The following is a 13,314-nucleotide window of genomic DNA, read 5'->3' as shown; positions in this document are numbered from 1 at the left end:
GTGCTGGGTAGCCCATGGAGGTCTCTTCCTTGCATCCTCCAGACCAGAATTGTTCTCTAACACAAGCCCCTGTCTTCCAAGCCTGCCTCCGCCCATCCCAGTCCCCTCAGTCTAAGTATAAAGAGCGGGGAACTAGATTCTGTGTTCCTGTTGGCAGTGTCTGTGTTGTGCTCCCCGGCCGGGGGAGAGTAGGGTTCCAGGCATGTACCAGGGATTGTGGGGATTGGTCTACCTAGCTCTGGGGAATGATTTTTAGGGCTGAGCACGCTGCGGTCACTGAACGAGCGAGTGAGGGAGGGTGAGGAAGGAGAAGCAGAGACTGGGAGGAGAGCCAGACTGTCTGCTTCACCTTAGAAAGGAACACCCTATGAACAACCACACGCACCCACATGCAGTAAAGATACACCCGATCTACATTGTACACAGATACCCTAACAATGTCAGCCATGCAAATGCTATACACACAGAACATACGCACAAAACCACACACAACAAAAACAAGTTATCCACAAATCCCACAGATGCCAGGCACACAAGTGCTATACATACAGAATGCATTTGCACACATCACACAAACACAAAAGTTACACACAAATCACCTCACTGATACAGGTATTATGCAAACGGAACATACTGACATGCACACAGAACACCCCCCCAACATACACACAAGTTACACCCACTTCACCATGCTCACACTGGCGCGATGCATACAGAACATATTCACATGCACACAGAACACACCTCTACACGTATGCACAAATTGCACACCCATCACCACACTTGCACAGGTGCTGTGCATTCAGAATGTATTCACATGTCACACACATGCAGAGGCTACACACATGCAGAAAACATTCACAGAGGCACACGCCGCACACCAGTTATCCACAGCGATTCTACACAAATACTCAGGCATAACATTGTTGGTACATGTGCATGTGTGTGCATGGGCATGTCAGACACCACACCTACATACATACATACACAGAAGACAGCATACATCACTCGCAGCCCCACAAACACACCATTCAGACATACATGCGCCCTCTCTCATTCTTTGTTTAACAAGCTAAGGTGATTTTGCCATGTCATAAAGCCCAACAGCAGATGGCAAGAAGGGCAGGTTTAGGGTGACAGCTCCCAGCTCCATTGGCAACTCTTGTCAGTGCTTAGCTCAGAGCTGAAGATCCACCTTGCCGCCTGCATGAGAGAGGCCTTCCCCCTGCTACTGCAAGAAACACAGACTACAGAGCCCTTTTAAAGTGCCCTTCCTACAGCGCTTTCACTGGAATAGCTGTCAGCTCTGTGTGGCTGTAATGGGGGTCAGCAACAGCCACCAGTGTGGGTAGCATGTGTCGGCTTTGTTCCGGTATCACGGGCGTGCCATCCCCTGCTCCGATGTACTGTCTCTCCTCTCCCCTTGCAGCCTGCATTATTTATCACCTGTAATGCAAAAGAAATGTTAGCGGAGAACGTGAGGCGGGGAAGGCACACAGGTGCAATCGGGGAGGAAAGGATACTCACCGCAAGCCAGGTCCTTAGGACCGTGGGTCCCCTACAGGTCAGAGGGCGAGGAGAGGGTTCCTCCAGAGAGCTGGCATCACACAGGGAGGGAGATTTAGTTTTGGTACTGCTGGGGGGGTGTGTGGAAATATGGGGGTCCCCAGCCCTCTCTCTATGCTCTTTTGTGGGGCTGCGTAAGCAGGATCAGAACCTGTGTTTGTGTTTGGTGTGTGTGTAGGAGGGGGAAGGGAGGAGTGTGTGAGCTAAGGAGTGGGGTGTGTGTGTGAGTGTGGTGCAGGGGTGTTTGTGTTGGCTAGGCAGTTTTGTGGGGGAGAGTGTTTGTGTGTCTCAGTAGCTGTGTTGATGATTGTGTGTGTCGGTTGTGTCGGTACTTACCTTATCAGAGCAGACACACACACACACGCACAGAGACAGGACCGTATCTTGGTGGCCTTCCTCCATTTTTCCTGAGCTCTCGCTCAGGGAAATCGCTCACTGATGTCACTGGGAAGTCCACCTTGATAGGGAGTCGTTGAAACTAGGGCTGGCTTGTGTCCAGCCCTGCAAAGGCCTGTGCTCTCCTAGTCCAGGGACTCCTCCTCCGGTCTATGGAGCTGAAGTTGGGGGAGGGCAGGATCTGCCCCTTGCCCACACCAGCAGACAGGGTCTGGTGTAGGCCACACTTCACCTTTCCAAAGGGTGGCACAGCGTGTGCTGTAGTGAGTGCCTGGGGCCTTTCCCGTGCCTGAGCCAGCACAAGCCCCCCAGGAACTGCTGGGTGGGGAGGGGAGCTGCACCTGTGGCCTCCCCCACATTGACTGCCAGGAGTTGAAGAGGTGGCCCATTGCCTTCAATGAGGGCTTTGCGTGCGCAAAGGCTTCAGGATTCGTCTGCTCTGCCTGTGCCTCCTCCCACAAAAACCCAGGTGCACACAGGGCAGGCAGGTGTGATAACCCTGACCTCATCCCCTGCTGACACCGGGGCTGCGCTGGGCTCCTGGGCTGTCTGCTCACACCTACACACACTGCGCATTGCGTTTCTGCTCATACAGACACATACTGTACAGGTACCGGGACACACACATCTCCCAGACGGACACAAGCCCATTCACATCCACACCATCCACACAGACACAAACTCACGCACAGCCGGCCACATACCCAAACCCGTACGCTGTACGTGCTCCTTCACCCTCCCCCCATGAACCAATCCACGCACATTCATTCACATCTACACCCAGCCTGACACCCCCGTACATCATCTGTGCACATTCACATACGCGCACGCAGACAGGTATTCTCCTCTCTAACGAGGCACAGACACACTCACTTGACCTTACACAGGGCCCCGCTCACCCGCAGTCATGAACTCTGAACCTCACGCAGTGGCATTACCATGCCTGTTAGCAAGCCTTACAGAACTCTATTCTTGATGTCCCTGGCATCCAGCCTGCCTACATCTCTCTGCCACCCCGTCCCACCCGTTCCCTTGTCTCCCTGTCCCTACTCAGACCTAGAAGAAACTGTCACTTTTCCCTCCATCCCCCCACCTTCCATTAGGGTTCATGCATTACTTCACTGTGTTTAGACTTTGCAGTCACGTCCCCTGATGCCGCTATTAGCCAATTTCACAGCACTCTGGGCTGGTGGGACCTCACACTCTTCTATGCATGCAAATTATACCCATCCGATGCCAATGGAAAAGAGGAAGGAAGAAGGAGGGAGGGAGGAGTGTGAATGTATGTAGGATGCTTTTCCTCTAGATGCTCAGTCACTAAGCTGCAATGTTTATTGGTGAACAGAGAGATGGACAGCGCTGGAAGACTGGAGAAATGGACCGAACCAGAATAAAAGGATAAAAGAGGGGGACAGTCAAAGCTGACTAGATGCAATTGTGTGTGTGTGTGTGTGTGTGTGTGTGTGTGTGTGAGAGAGAGAGAGTGAGTGTGCGCAGTGTGCAGGTGTACAGAGCAATACACTGATTTCCAAATGAAGTTCCTGTTTACCAGCTATTTGGAGAATGTCACTTTTTTGCATGCACTGGGATGTGTTGGTGTTGTGTGTGTCGTCTTTGTTTGTCTCCTGGTGTATGTTTGGTGGTGGTGTGTTTGTGTGTAGTATGTCTGATGACAAATATTTGTGCAGGTGTGTTCATACCGCCCCAGTCAAACTCCCCACCTGATACTGTCCACGGAGCGGGTCGCGCATGTCTGATGAAAAATATTTGTGCAGGTGTGTTCATGTGTATTTGTGCTTGTGTGGTGGTGTATGTTTGTGTTGTGGTGTTTGGTGTGTATTTTTGGTGTAAGTTTGTATGTTATGTGTGGTTTGTATTTATAGTATATTTGTAAGATATTCATGTCTGAATGATGGTGTTTGTACATGTATCCATATCTCTGTGTATGAATGTTTGTTTGTTTAATGGAGTGTGTTTGTGTGGTGTTGTATGTGTTCAAGTGGTCGGTGTGTGTTGTGTAATGGTGCATGTTTGTGTGGTGGTGTGTTTGTGTTTGGCATGTATTTGTGTTTGTGTGATGGTGTATGTTATGTATAGAATGCGTGAGCATTTGTGTGATGAGTATCTGAAAGACAGCATATGTTTGGCTGTGTGTACGTGTGTGTGTGTGTGTGTTGTGGTGGGGTGGGCATGTTGTGTATGATTGAGAGAAATGGTGAGCCTCTCATTCGGTGGTGGAGGTTTGGGTTTGTATGTTTGTGTATGAACAGGTTGGTGTGTGAGGCTGTGGAGGGGGCTGCGTATGTCTAGGGGTGGAGTATATGTATGAGTAGGTTGGTATATGGGGTATGTGTAGGGTGGTGTGTGAGTTTGTGTGTGTGTGTGTGTAAATGTGGGTGTCAGTAAATTCATGTGTGAGGCTGTGGGGGTGTATGTGTATGGGGCTGGTGTGTGTGTATCTGTAAATTGGTGACACTGCAGGGGGTTGTATGTGTATGGGGCTGAGGGGGTGTGTATCAGTATGTTGGTGTATGAGGCTGTGTATGTGGGCGGTGTATGTATATGGTGTGTGTGTATCAGCAAGTTGGTGTGTGAGGCTGCATGTATGGAGTGTGTGTAGGGTGGTGTGCGTGTGCACAGTAAGTTGGTGTGTGGGGTTTGTGCGTGCAGTGTGTTTGTGGGATTACAAGCGTGCCGGCGTGTATGGGGATATAGTTATACTTTGCCCCTGTGGGGATCAGTTAGACAGCAGACCCTCCCTGTTCCCACACTGCCAGGTGCTGGCTCACTCCTATCACTGGTGGGACTGCTCAGGCCTTAGGGTAGAGGCCACGTTCCCCTCCATGCTTCAAGGCTCTTTCCCTCAGACCGTCTGTCTGCCCCTCTGTCTATGTCCGCTTGTCTCTTCCCATGAGCACTGACATGCCCCTGCTAGGTTACACCCTGCACTGCCTGTGGACTCAGCAGCTGTGCATCTCACTCCTTCTGTCTCCGTCTTATGCGCGCACCCGCACTCACTCTCTCTCTCTGGATATTCATCTGTGGTATATTCGGTTGCCATTGGAAACCTAAGAAAGAAGTGTATATCCCTTCCAAGTCTTAAGCTGTTTTTTCCCCTCCCCGTTCCTTGCAAAAGGCAAAGACTTTTGCAATGAAACGGTGGCAGCTTTGGTCCATCAAAGAGCTGGAACAATGAGTCACTGCCTGCTCTTCTGTGTGATTGAAAGAGTCCGTTATATAGCTCTGAGGGGCGTGAGGGGGCGCGGATTTACCTGCCCCTATTTCCATGTACCCCGGCATTCAAAGCACGGCATCCCGAGGTAAGAAAACCTAATTGTGTGTGTGTGTGTGTCGCTCTCTGTGTCACTCGGTCCCCAGAGGTGGGGGGGTGAAGGCTGAGTTTCTGCAACATTGTTGATTGAATCTATGCTTAAACTGTTACCCACGGTTAGGGGCTGATGCCACCCCCTGATCTCAGCGATGCATGCATGGCACGGGAGGGCCTTTTGCAAATCTGTAGGAGGAAGCGGTGCAGGTTTGCTGCATGTAATCCGGAGCTTTCTGTCTCTCCCCTCCTCCCCACATATGCCTCTCTCTCTCTTCCTCTGTCTCCTCCCTGCTCCCCTCTCCCCCACATTTCTCGGTGGAAGGGACAGAGATTTTTACGTTGCTCAGCAAAGAGGTAGGGTGCAGTCTATGGTGCAGCCACCCTCTGTCCCTGTGCACTCTCGCATGATGTTAGGGGTGCATTTGGCTCCTGGAGATGCATCTCACAGCAGTGTACTGAGGGGTGTTGTACTGCAGGAGGCGCTGTTCCAGCATGGCATTGGGTGGTGGGAGAGAGAGGGCTTTGGAGGCCACTGTCCATCTAAAACTCCAATGTTCTCTTGCTCTCCATACCCCAGCGTGGCGTTAGGGCTCACTTACAGGTGGAGGCGCTGTCCTCCCTCATGTCTGGGCGCTCCATCTCTTAGAACACCAGATTGGTCCTGGGAGGCCTCCTGGAGCTGGGGATAGAGCGCAGGAGTCCTGACTCTGAGCCCCGCCTGCTTTAACCCATTAGACCTTACTCCCTTCTCAGTGCTAGGGCTGGCTCAGACCTGGCTCCCAGCCCCGCCCCCCACTTTACCTCCGCTTGGGCACATTCCCTCGCTGAGCAGCCCAGTATAGCTTTTGCAGGTGGTGTGGTGCTGACGGTGCGGTCTGTTAGTGCTCCTTCTCCCAGCGTTAGGACCATGCTCCTTCTCCCAGCACCCCAGCACAGGGATGAGGGGTGCTGTGCTGTGCTTCATATCTGGACATGCTCCAGTGCCCCAGCACAGAATGGGGAGCGGCACTGTGCTGCTGCAGGGGCTGACTTTCATTACCAGACCCGGACCTGTTCCCCTGGAGCAATGGGGAGTCATGCCCTCGTGAGCTGGATGGGCTCCATCTTCCCAGGCAGATGCCAGGGGCTGCTGTGTTGCTGGGAGATCCGTCCTTCGTATCCCATCCCACGGCCCATCCTGCTCGGAGTTGTGGGACCCAGAGATACTAGTGACACTGTTTCCAGCTTGGCAATGGGCTGCGCCATGCTGAGGGAGTTGTTGTCCCTCGCGTGGCACTGCGCTAGGAAGGGGGTGTTGAGTTGTTGTCTTTCATGGCTTCCGACTCCCAGCAGGCTCTTGCAGAATGCGGGGGAGCTGGGATAGAATAGAATAGGAGCAGGGAGCGTTGTGGTGCTGAAAGTGCTGTTCCTACTCTGGTGGTAGGAAGCACTGTGCCCGTGGCACTAGAGGGCGCCCTGTGACTGAAGGGACTGTGCCCGTGGCACTTGGGGCACTGTTCCCTCTAAGCTGTACACGTGTGCACGCACACACAGATCCTAAACCCCACGCATACGGCAAAACACCGCGCACACAAAAATTTGCACAGAAGCAGAACAATTTGCACAAAAGAAATTTTTCGCACATGGCCTGTCAAAAATTTGCACAGAAGAAATTTTTTGCGCACATGGCCTGTCAAAAATTAGAGGAAACACTGGCTAGGGGGCGCCCTGCGGCTGTAGGGACTGTCCCCGTGGTGCTAGGGGGCGCCCTGTGGCTGAGTGAAGGGACTGTCCCCGTGGCGCTAGGGGGCGCCCTGCGGCTGAGTGAAGGGACTATCCCTTGTGGCACTATGGTCCCAGCTGGATTAGAGCAATGTGCTGCTGGAGGTGGTATCCCCAGCATGGCACTAGGGGGCGCTGTGCTGCAGGATAGACTGTCCATATCTTAAATCCATTTCATCTCCCAGCTGCTGGTGGATGAGCCTTTAGTTATGGTTCACTATATTTCCTCTGTGTATGTGTGTGGGTTTACGTGCTACATGAGTCCAGTCCCTTTCTACACTCCTCTTATCATAGACAGCCTCTCAGCTCTCCAAACCCAACCCCACCCTAGCTACACAGCGCTCAGCCTTCAAAGTGTATTTGATGGGTATGTTCTCCTTCCATATATCATGAGCACCTTTCCCTCTGGCTTTTCTCTTCAGTAGATCCTATCCCCATCAGCATTTACCTTCCCTGCTTCAAGCCCCCTTGGTTTATGTGGAATGGGAGGGGCTTTCATTAATGCATGGGATGTCTGTGAATTTTCTCGCAGGCAGACAATATTTCCAGGTGATCTTTCCCCCAGATCCTTCTGGTTCGCACTTTTGTAGAGGGTGGTGACTCTATTGCTGATATGTTGTTCTCTGTCTGGGGTGTGAGCGGGCCTTTGGGGTGGGACGTAGGCGTGAGCAGAGAGCTCTCTGCTATGGATGTCATTTCTTTTGGACACAAAAAGCCAGCTCCCTGTGAGGTGGAAAATCAGAAGCCATTCAGTGCTGGTCAAATGACCCAGCCTCCTGGGGCGCTGTTCTGGCAGTGACTCAGCGAGAAGAGCGCCTCATCCTGAGTCATGCAGACCTCTGCCTGTAGCACCACCCACCGCAGGGCTCAACTGCCTCCTGCTGGGCTGTGGACACCACCTTCGGTAGCTCTGCCTCCTCCAGCACCAGGCTGGGGTATTGGGGTCAGCGCTGAGCGGGGGGCAGTTTCCCCTGCCTTTCTACGAGCTCAGCTTAGCTGTGTTGGAAACGGAGCAAAACATGTGCATTGAAGGATTAAACGCCGAACAGCTGTATTTAGGCTAGCAGGTTACTTCTGGTGCATGGGAGGCAAGTGGGAAATTGGGAGGTAGAAGGACTGGAACACACAGGCCCTGGGAATTGTGGGATAGCATTGGTGGACTGTCCAAACTTGAGCCTGGCATCACATGCTTTAGCTACGTCCCAAAAGTGGGCAGGCTGAGACATTCACTGTAGAGGAACATGGGCTCGCACTATGCCCCAGCTGAGTCAGGAAGCCCGTGTTCTGGGGGCACACGTCCCAAGGCTTTATGTGTGGATGGTAGGGGCATCTTGGCTTAAACCTGTATCAGAGCCCACGTCAGACCTTCACTTTAGAGAGAAGAGCATCTCCTGCTGGATTACAGAAATACCTCCCCCTGGGCTTTCCCCAAAGGGCTGGTCAGCGAGAGAGAGTCGTGCTGTCCCAATGAGAGACCCCAAATCCTGCTGAACGGTGGGGGTCAGGGATGTCAATCTCCCTTTATATCCCAAGGCCAGAAGGTTTGGGATGGTGTTTCCAGTGTGCGCCTACCACTCGGGTGAGGTAGGAGGTAGAGGCCTGGAATCAGTTCCCTCAATGAAGTCAGAAGACAGCATGAAGTACTGGAAGGAATGAGGGTCTGGAAGCCAGACACTCCTGAGTTCTGCTCTCTGCTCTGGGAAGTCCCTTACATGGGAAAAAACCTCTCTGTGCCTCAGTTTCCCCACCTGTGACATAGGGATGACAATGACTGGCTTACACGTGAGGTCTTGGTAATGTCTACAAAGCATGAATGCTGTGGGGGAGGGGATGATGAACAGGAGAGGTGGCTGCTCCCCCTTCCAGGAAACTGAATTGGGTGGCACCCTCCTGGGTAAGGGGATGCAGCAGGGGTGTGGAGGAGAATCCCTAATGGAAAGTCTGCTGTGTGCCAGGGCTGAAGCAGCGAGACTCTCAAGCCTCTGTTTGTTTGCAGAGAGAAAGGGAGTTTGTGGCTTTGCACTTTGGAAACAGAATGAGAATTCATTGACAATGGACAGACTTCTTAACTGGATCTAACTGAGCAGGCATGCTGTGTGTGTACCACTGGAGCTGTGCCAACCCTGTCCCACACGCGCTGCTGGGGATGCTGAGCATGGGGCCGCGATACACCCGGGGACAGAGCCACACGTAACGGAGAGAGAGAAAGTACCCACCCAAGGAGAAGAACACGGTGGGAGAGAAAGGTACAGGGAGTGGAAGGAAGAGGAACATGGGGAAAGGGGGAGAGAAAGGGAGAAAGGCTGAGTGATGGGAAAAAAGAGAGACAGAAAGATACACAGCAGAGAGAGAGGGGGAGTGAAACACAGAAGGAAGCGGAGAGCTAGGTGGCAGAGAGGGAAGGGGAGTGAAAGGAAAAGGCAGATACCTAGTGAAGAGGTAGCAGCATAACCAAGGGAGGGAAGGATTGAGAGTAAGAGAGAAAGAACAATTGAAAAGGAAGGAAGAGAGAGAAACAGAGAGCCATGTCGCCTCAGGGAGGTGAGGCCATGGTCCGCCTTGGTGAGAGGTCCAAGGTGGGGGTCAGTTATTCATTTCTCCCCACATTACACAAAGATTATAGTTGGGAGGCAGACACCAAGGAGATGGCAGCCTTTGTACTGGACACACTGGCTCATGTGATCAGGGAAGTGCCGTATTGTCCAAGAATGCAACTAGTAGTGAGCAGGATGAGACTCTGAATCTGCGCCATTGGCCTCTCCGAGGCATCTCCCCAGCTCAGAGAGTTAATGGGAATCTCCTGAGACTCCAGGCAGCTGGTTCGAATCCTGCTTCCGTTCAGCTTTGTCCTGTGTTCTGAGTATGGAGGTCAGAGGCATTGCTGGCAGACCCCTCCCTAGTGTCCTCTGCCGTGCCGCCTGCTGGTTGTCTCAAAGGAAATGGCAGGAAATAATCAACAAGCAGAATAAACTAGTCAGTGAAACTCAGAGGAGAAAGACACCCCCTCCCCCCATATTTGATATTGCAATGACGTGGCTAGGGTGTGTGTTCAGGCTGCCCTTTACTGGATGGAATCAGAACAGTCCAGCTGTGTGTCAGAGACCATAACAGCTAGTGGAGATTCTCCTTTAGCTCATGTGGCAAGGGCCTGGGATTTTGGAGCAGGACCAAGTCCTGTCCCTCAGGGTGCCATGAAATCCTGCATTGCCATGATGTGAAGCATAGTGACAACTGTGAAGTGAGTGGCTCCGGCTTGGTGGCCACAGATTTGCCTGAATATGTGTGAACAGCTGTTTCTGTGCTTCCAGACAGCTCCCAGATAATAGATAGAGCCACAGTCCCAGGCTGGCTGGCCCTTTGAGGCAAGCTGGGCTCAGCCGTCAGCCTCACTGGTAAGCTATGGGCTAATTAGTGACCCCAGCAGGGCGTAATGAGGCTTAATGAGACAGACTGACCCTGGCAATGAAGCAGGGAGAGCTGGGAACACAGTGCAGGAAGGAAGAACAAGGGGAATTCCCCTGAGGAAGTCAAGCTGAGGTACCCACAGGGAGCAGGATGGGCTCCTGTCAGGGAGAGGGGATGCCCTGAATTAAGGCCTGGAGACACCCATGGGAGTAGGTTAGGTGCCTGTGGGGGAGCCCTGAGATAGGGCCTACAAAGAACGGGGAGATTCTCAGACGTAAACTGCTGGAGTTCCCAGCCACGGGAAGCAGTGGGGGAATCCTTCTGGGGAAGAAGTGGTTCAAGGGAATCTGTGCCGGGGCCAGGAAGCAGAGGATTTCAGTTGAGTCCGAGATGAGCAGAACTATCAGAGCGGCCATTGTGAACCTCTCCAGTTACCCCGGAAGGAGAGTGAATTGTCACGTGACTTGGCCTGAGGTCTGAGCCACAGAAGGAGTTGGGAGAAGACCCTGGCTGGGACTAGCCCTTGTGAGGCCAAGGGGGTCTGAGAGGCAAAGTCCCCTGCAATGCCACATCCAGGGACAAGGGGGTGTTGTTAGGTGAGGACAGCCACATTAACACACATCATCAGGGTCTACAGTGGATGGTTGATCATAATGACAACTGGTTATACACCCAAAGCACAGCCTCGGAAATCCTAGCTTCATATCGTCCCTGTGAAACAACAGTGGGAATCAAGTATCTTGTATGTTCACTTGGGGATCCTTGATGGAACAGTGTGCTCTGAAGGGATGTGGGGTTCATGTATATTATGGCTGGGTGAGTCTGTCGAGATCTGAGCAGGCTGCGTGGAGCTGCAACATGTGACTGGGTGTGTTGTGTTTATGTATTCATGTGCAGGCTTTGTTCATTGCCTGTCAGATACGTGGCGCATGTGACCATGTGCTTGGATGTGTGTGCGTGTGGTTGGCTTCCTGCGGGAGCAGGTGGTAATCAGACATGCAAACCCAGGTATTCTGGTGGCTTGCACCCTGGGGATTTTCTTACACATGTGTGCTTTGGCATGTGTGTGTTAGCCTGATCTGATCCCCAGGACCCTTTGAAGTTGGTACGAGCAATGAGAAGGCTGTGAGCAGTGCTGGCATTGAGAGAGGGATACTTGGATAATGGGGCTTCTTATTTGAGTTCCTAGCATTTCCCATCCTATTTTATGTCTCTTGGCTGATTCAGAGCTGAAAGGCAATCAGTGGAGCTAACAGCTCTGCATTGTTCATCTCCCTCTCTGATTTACTCCTTTTCATCCTCTCTGGGTTTCATCTCCTCCCAGGTTCACACAGCCCTCAGCATTCAGGTCAGTTTCTCTTCACTGAGCCCTGGGCTGTAGAAAGTCAAACCTTCGCTCCCCAGCCCTGAAACCTCCAGCGAGGGGGCCAGGGTCAGGCTGGAACTCACTAGGAGGCAACAGACCCAAGCAGATAAAGAGAACAAGGCAAGTTTGGGATGGAGGTTATGCAGGGAAATCCATACTGATCACCCTCAAATGCTTTGTGCATTTAAAGTGACTCAGTGCCCCAGTCCCAAGGACGTCGCTGAGAGGCTCAGTGATTCCTCTTGTGTCAGTCTTCACAGCTGGGAATATTGGGGAGAGTTCTACTGCAGACCTGTTCTTGCCTGGTAACAAAGATGAGGAACTTTCAGATGCGGAGGTGTGAGGAGAAGATGTCCTGGAACAAACTGATAATTTAAAAATCAGTGTCGCTAGGCCCAGGTGGTGCAGCCAAGAGTTCAGAAGGAGCTTAGGTATGAAGCTGCTGAGCTGCTAACAAAACCATGCAATCTCTCATTAATGCCAGCCACGCTGGCAGAGGGTAGCAAATGTTGTACCTACATTTAAAGAAGGCTTTAGTGATGATCTGGGGAATTATAGACCAGGGAGCTTTACAGCTGTACCTGGCAAATTGGTTGAAACAACAATAAAAAGCTATGTTGATGATATCTGGAAAATGATGATTTGATAGGGTCTAATCAGAACAGTTTCTGCACAGCAAAACTGGGTCTCCCTAATCTCTTAGAATTCTTTAAATGTGTCAATAAAGTAGCGGATAAAGGAGAACAGGCTGACAATTTATTTAGACTTTCAAAAGGCCTTTGACACACATGACTACTAAAGAAGCATGGCATGAGAGGCCAAATATTGGCATGGTCATTAACTGGCTGGGAGACTAAATCAAGGAATGGGATTAAATGATCAGTTTTCATCATTGCAGAAGGTTAAGAGTGGGGGAACCTCATGATTCCGTACTATGTCCTGCATTGTTTTAATATATTAATGATCTGGAAAGAGGTAGTGAGGTAGAAAACATTTGCAGGTGGCACAAAGTTATTTAGGTTAGTCTGGACCAGAGAGGGCTGTGAGGAACTTCAGAGAGACCTAACCAAGCTAGGTGAATGGGCAACACAATGGCAAATGAAATTCAGTGTTGATTAAAGTAATGCACCATGGAGCGGAAGATCTAAACTACTCGTGCACCTCATAGGCTCTAAATTAATTGTGTCAACCCACAAAAGCGACTGTGGCTTCATTGTAGACAGTTAAACGAAAACCTCCGCTCAATATGCAGATGCATTCAAAAAATCAAACAGGATGTTAGGCTGCATAAGGAATGGGATAGAGAATAATACGGAAAACATTATGCTTTATATAAATCAGTGATGCAGCCTCCTCTGGAATACTGTAAGCAATGCGGGTCACCCTGTCTCACAAAGGACCGTGAAGAATTAGAGGAGGTTCAGAGGATAATCCAGGGAATGGGAGCTCTTTCATATGAAGAAAGGTTGAGATTGTTCACCTATAAAAGGGA

At 51.4% G+C, this 13,314-nt stretch overlaps 1 protein-coding gene across 6 annotated transcripts in view; it reads left to right on the top strand.

Moving 5' to 3' along the window:
• The window catches only part of ELFN2 (extracellular leucine rich repeat and fibronectin type III domain containing 2), a 68,819-nt gene that overhangs the window by 17,270 nt on the left and 38,235 nt on the right, over positions 1-13,314 (top strand). Inside the window, exons 1-2 of one of the 6 annotated variants that reach the window (XM_048833089.2) lie at positions 5,075-5,282; positions 9,048-9,297. The exons of 3 other annotated variants lie outside the window; for them this stretch is intronic. The gene's annotated coding sequence lies outside the window, so the exon portion shown is untranslated. Of the gene's footprint in view, positions 1-5,074; positions 5,283-9,047; positions 9,298-13,314 lie in introns of those variants that run through there. 2 more of the 6 variants (XM_048833082.2, XM_048833077.2) reach the window with 2 other exon arrangements.

The sequence above is a fragment of the Caretta caretta genome, chromosome 1 (assembly GCF_965140235.1).
Source record: "Caretta caretta isolate rCarCar2 chromosome 1, rCarCar1.hap1, whole genome shotgun sequence".
NCBI classification, from domain to species: domain Eukaryota; kingdom Metazoa; phylum Chordata; order Testudines; family Cheloniidae; genus Caretta; species Caretta caretta.
This window is presented reverse-complemented; position numbering and strand designations above follow the sequence as displayed.